Below are 6,000 nucleotides of genomic sequence, written 5' to 3'. Positions count from 1 at the left end.
ATGGGCTGGACCAACTGAGTGCGCCTTTCTCTAATGATGAAATAGATGCTGTTGTTAAGGAAATGCCGAATGACAGAGCACCTGGCCCAGATGGTTTTAATGGTTGTTTTCTTAAGAAGTGCTGGCAAATCATCAAGTCAGATTTCTATGATCTTTGTCACACTTTCCATGCTGGTGGTCTTGACATCACTAGCATTAGCGAGGGTTATATCACCCTGATTCCAAAAATATCCTCTCCGGAAACGGCTAATGATTTCAGACCAATTACCTTACTGAACTGTTGTCTGAAAGTCATTACAAAGATCTTGGCGAACCGACTGCAGAAAGTCATTCTAAAAATCATACACAGGAACCAATATGGTTTTATCAAAGGTAGGACCATCCAGGATTGTCTCGCGTGGTCGTACGAATATATTCACCAGTGCCACTCGTCTGGGAGAGAGATTATATTGCTTAAGCTTGACTTTGCCAAGGCCTTTGATACGATTGAGCATGCCCCCATGTTGGAAATCATGAAACACATGGGTTTTGATGATAGGTGGTTGGGCTGGATGGAAACGATCTTTGGCACGGGAGTTTCGTCAGTCCTCTTAAATGGTGTTCCTGGTCGAAAATTCAAATGCAAGTGTGGAGTGCGACAGGGTGACCCTCTTTCACCATTGATCTTTGTCCTTGCGGCTGATCTGCTCCAAGCTGCGATCAATGACGCTTACGCTCAGGGGTTGCTGGAGCTTCCCATTCCCCGTGAAAATGCAGGTGACTTCCCGGTGGTGCAATACGCTGACGACACAATCTTGGTTATGCAAGCTTGTCCTACGCAGGCAGCCCGCATGAAACTTATCTTGGAGGATTATGCGGCTTCGGTGGGGCTCAAGATCAACTTCCATAAATCGACCCTCATACCCATTAATGTCGACCACCAGCGTGCTGGTGGGTTGGCGGAGGTGTTTGGCTGCTCTGTTGGCACCCTGCCGTTCACTTATCTTGGTCTCCCCATGGGGACGACTAGGCCGAGTGTTCTCGATCTCATGCCATTGGTACACTCGGTTGAGAGGAAAACTTCCACTGCCCTATCACTGATGTCGTCGGGGGCCAAGCTGACGCTGGTCAATTCGGTGATCACCTCCATGCTGATCTATGCAATGTGCACGATCAAGCTGCACCCTAAAGTGGTTGAGCACCTGGACAAACTGCGCCGCTACTGCCTCTAGGCAAAAAATTCTGATGATGGGATCAAATCCAACTCCCTTGCTGCCTGGGAGCTTGTCTGTCGACCGAAACGGTGTGGTGGCCTTGGTGTTATTGATATCAAAATACAAAATGCCGCGCTTCTCCTAAAGTACTTGTTCAAATTCTACAATCGTGAGGATGTGCCCTGGGTTCAGCTAGTCTGGGAGGCGTACTACCCGAACAGGGTGCCGCACGCCGCTGAGCCAGTGGGTTCCTTCTGGTGGAAAGACGTAATGCAGCTCAGTGGAACCTTCCGTGGGATTGCCAAGGTCATCCCCGGAGATGGTTGCAGCTCTCTGTTTTGGAAAGATGTCTGGCTTAGTGACAATGGCTCTGCACTGATGGACACGCATCCGCGAGCCTTCTCTTATGCTCTGAACGAGGACGACTCCGTTGCCAAGGTTCTCAGGACCACTGATCCAGCCGCGATCTTCAGTCTGCCTCTTTCGATCCAGGCCAGGGAGGAGATCAGAGAGATACAACAAGGGTCCTCGCATGTCAGTTTGGACAACGGCTCGGCCGACGTTTGGGTCTGTGACCTAGGACGTTATTCGTCAAAGAGGTACTACAACCACTATTTCAGGCAGGTGAAAGCTGATGAGGCCTTTGGATGGCTATGGAAATCCAAAAGCCCGATCAAGTTCAAGATGTTTGGGTGGCTGCTTATGGTCGATCGTTTGAACACCAGGAACATGCTGAAGCGGCGGCACTTTGCTGTGGCTGGGGGCAACTACACTTGCATGCTTTGCCAAAACCCGCCCGAGGAAACCGTGGAACATCTCTTCTTCACGTGCCCTTTTGCCCAACAATGCTGGAGTAAGGTTGGTCTGACCTGGCCAGGAGGAACCAATAGGCTAGCCATCTTGCATGGTGGGAGAGAGAGCTGGCGTCGGCCGCTTTTCATGGATATCTTCTTGCTTGCTGCTTGGAGCCTGTGGATGGAAAGAAACAACCAACATTTCAGGGGGATCCCACACTCGTTTGTGGCGTGGTTAGCTAGGTTCAAACATCTGTTGGGTTTGGTGACCCATAACTGTCCTGAGAAGGTTCATCCTTTTCTCTCTGATTTCATTGTAAGTTTGGACCGCTAGCTCTTGTTTCTGCAACCCTTACGGCCAGGGGGCCTAAAACCCATTGTAACACACATGTAACTATTATGTTGTGAGTAATACAAAGTCAGTGGGAGCCTCTCCCACTGTCACTGATCCTTCAAAAAAAAGAGCAACAGGTTGTAGAGGATTTTCAGAAGATCAAATAGTATTTCGAAGTATTTTGTGAATCACACGAACAACTGAGGATGAACTGATCCTCGGTGAGTGCGAGGAATTATTCGAAGGGGGGTATTCATGGGGCAAAGAACTGTAAGGCAGTAAGCTCAAAGGATTCTTGAAACAATAGAGAATTTCGGGGCATCTTGTAATATCAGGAGCAACTAGGGATGAAGGTACAAGCGGCAAGGATGTTATTCAAGGGGATTACCAGTGGTCAGGAACTGCAAGGCAGTTGGTACAGGGTCTCGAGAAACATCGAGGAGTATCCGCAGAATCTTCTGGCGAAGCAAGCGATCATCGATAATGTCGAGGCTCTCCGGGAGGAAGTGGGTACGAGAACCTAATGCCAGAGTTTAGTAAAATGGTTAACCCGAATAGAAGAGAGATTAGAGTCCCAGAGTATAGACGAGGAATAAAAGATCCTAATACCACCCAATGGCGACGTGGGCCCGTAAGCCACACAGTCAATGTTAGTAAAAGTTTTTCAGTGACTAGACTCAACTTCGGCCAAGGAGTTGGAAAGGGGGCTACCTACAGGCAGTCGGCTCTGATACCAACTTGTAACGCCCTCGATTCAATCGTACACTAATCATGCACGCATATGTGTACGATCAAAATCAAGGACTCACGGGAAGATATCACAACACAACTCTAGACACAAATTAAAATAATACAAGCTTTATATTACAAGCCAGGGGCCTCGAGGGCTCGAATACATAAGCTCGAATACACAAGAGTCAGCGGAAGCAAGAATATCTGAGTACAGACATAAGTTAGACAAGTTTGCCTTAAGAAGGCTAGCACAAAAGCATCTACGATTGAAAAGGCAAGGCCTCCTGCCTGGGAGCCTCCTAACTACCCCTGGTCGTCGACGTTCGTCATGTGGTAGTAGGCACCCTCGGGGTAGCAGCAGTCGTCAAAGGTGGCATCTGGCTCCTGGACTCCACCATCTGGTTGCAACAACCAGAAAGAAGAAAGAAAGGAGGAAAGGGGGAGCAAAGCAACCGTGAGTACTCATCCAAACTACTCACAAGCAAGGATCTACACTACATATGCAACATTATCAAAGAGGGGATGTATATGTGGATGGGCTGTGGAAATGCCAGAATAGAGAGAAGGCCTAGTCCTATCGAAGACTAGCATCTTCTGGAAACCACCATCTTGCAGCAAACAGGAGGGAGTAGAGTAGCATAAAGTAAAGTAGTAGTAGTGTTATCAACCTCGGCCAGAGATCCTTTCTCGACTCCCTGCGAGAAAGCAATCCCAGAGCCATACTATCCGGTTATCACCTCATCACAATCCAATTCTCATCACAAGTATCCAGTTCTAGTTGTATCGATCGGGATACAACTCCGAGTGTCTGTTACCGTAGGACAGGCTATGCATAGATTAGTTCTTCCCTGTAGGGGTGCACCAACTTACCCACCACACTCGCTTAACTCCGGCGGACACACTTTCCTGGGTCATGCCCAGCCTCGGCCAAACAATACGCCGCAACCCGACCTAGGCTTAATAGAGAGGCCAGCACGCCGGACTAAACCTATGCCCCCAGGGGTCATGGGCCATCTCCCCGGGAACTCCTGCATGTTGCGTACATGGCCGATGAGCTGACCTAGCTACCTCCTTCAACAAGGCAGGTGCTTACGCAGTCCAACCCAGCGCGCGCCGCTCAGTCGCTGACGTCTATTAAGCTTCGGCTGATGCATACGACGCAGAATGCCCATACTATGCCCACGTGATGGTTAGTGCTATCAGGCCAGAGGCCCCTCGGATCAAATATCCAAATCGTCGTGGATTAGGAACGCGCGGTAACAAGCAGAGACTCACGAAAGATGTGACCCCGTTGCCCCGTCTCGAGGACTTGCGGCAAGGACTAAGAATGCCCGGCCACGCCTCGTAATTATCTCGCGGGCACCCTCCAGGTCAACCCGTCTCCACATCACTCGCGGGTACCCCTCAGGGTCGACCCGCCCTTCCAAGTAACAGTTGTAAAGTCCAAGTATCCGTGTGTCCAAACATCAAGGGGAGAACCCGAGGAATCACCCCCGGTGAATTCCACTCAATGTAATCATCAAGGTGAACGTAGGAGGAGCCACCCCCGAGGTTCACACTTGAAGGGTTGCATGACAGAGTCGTATCGGAAGTGGTTAAGGCGGAATCACCCTCGATAACCACGACCGAATAGCTACACTACAGGGTTAACATCAGAAGTGCTGTAGAGGTCTCACCCTCGGCACTCGATAGTAACCCAGCAGTGTCGAGCAACTAAGGGGAAAGTGATGTGCGGTGCCGGGGCCTAGTCTTCGATCCCGTTGATCGGGTCTTCAATGATGAAGCAGGGGCAACAAGGACAAGGTGGGGGGGTCACTGATGGATCACTAACCAACCTATACTAACCAGTTTAGAATAAGCAGGTAAAGTAACAATAAGCAGGCTATGCATCAGAATAGGAGCAAACAATAACAATAGCAAAATCTAATGCAAGCATGAGAGAATGGAATGGGCGATATCGGGATGATCAAAGGTGGGGCTTGCCTGGTTGCTCTGGCAAGGAGGGGTCATCGGTGACATAGTCGATCACAGGGGCAGCATCGGTCTCGGGGTCTACCGGAGAGAAGAGGGGGAAGAAACAGTAAGTATAAAGCAAACATAGCATAACAGGACAACATGCAGAGCTAGACGTGTTCTAACGCGGCGCTACACGATACCGGCGAGGGGGGGAAGTCAACCGAGAATGTTTTCCCGGTTCCGGACCTTTGTCAGACAGATGACCGGAGGGGGAATGTTCCATGTTCAGATAGTTAGAGGCATCTGACAGGTAAACGGACCGCGTATCTGGATTCGTTGGATTTTTCTGAGCAACTTTCATGTAGAAAACATTTTCATCTGAGTTACGGTTTATTTTCTATGATTATTCAAAGATTAAAGCATTTTCAGAAACTATTTAAAATAATAGAAAAGGAATATTGCATCAGCATGACGTCATAGTGACGTCAATAGTCAACAGGACGGCTAACCGGTCAAAACTGACATGGGGGACCCACCTGTCATAGACAGTGGGTTAAACAGGGTTTAAACTAATCTAAATTTAGTTAGTAAAACTACTGGGCCCACCTGTCAGTGTCTAATTAACTAACTAATTAGTTTTAATTATTAAAATGTTTTAATTAGAGGATTAAGCAGTGGGACCCGCACATCAGTGGCTGGGGCCTGCCCAGTCAGCACGGTTGACCAAGTCAACTGGTCAACAGGGGGCTAGGGGCCCCATTGGCAGTGACCCAGGGGTGGCCCCAGGTGTGCCACGTCGGTGGTGGCCGCCGGCTAAACGCCGGCGACCGAAAATACGGCGGAGGCGCTCGGGATCTCGCTGGAATCCACGTACATGGGGCCATTTGGCCCGTGCTTTGGCACGTTCGAACGAGTGAGCAACGCCGCATCCAACGCGGGTGGCCACACGAGCTGCGATGGCCGGAGCCGCCGCCAGCGACAGGGACGGCGG

The sequence above is a fragment of the Triticum aestivum genome, chromosome 3B (assembly GCF_018294505.1).
Source record: "Triticum aestivum cultivar Chinese Spring chromosome 3B, IWGSC CS RefSeq v2.1, whole genome shotgun sequence".
Classification (NCBI taxonomy): Eukaryota; Viridiplantae; Streptophyta; class Magnoliopsida; order Poales; family Poaceae; genus Triticum; species Triticum aestivum.
This window is presented reverse-complemented; position numbering follows the sequence as displayed.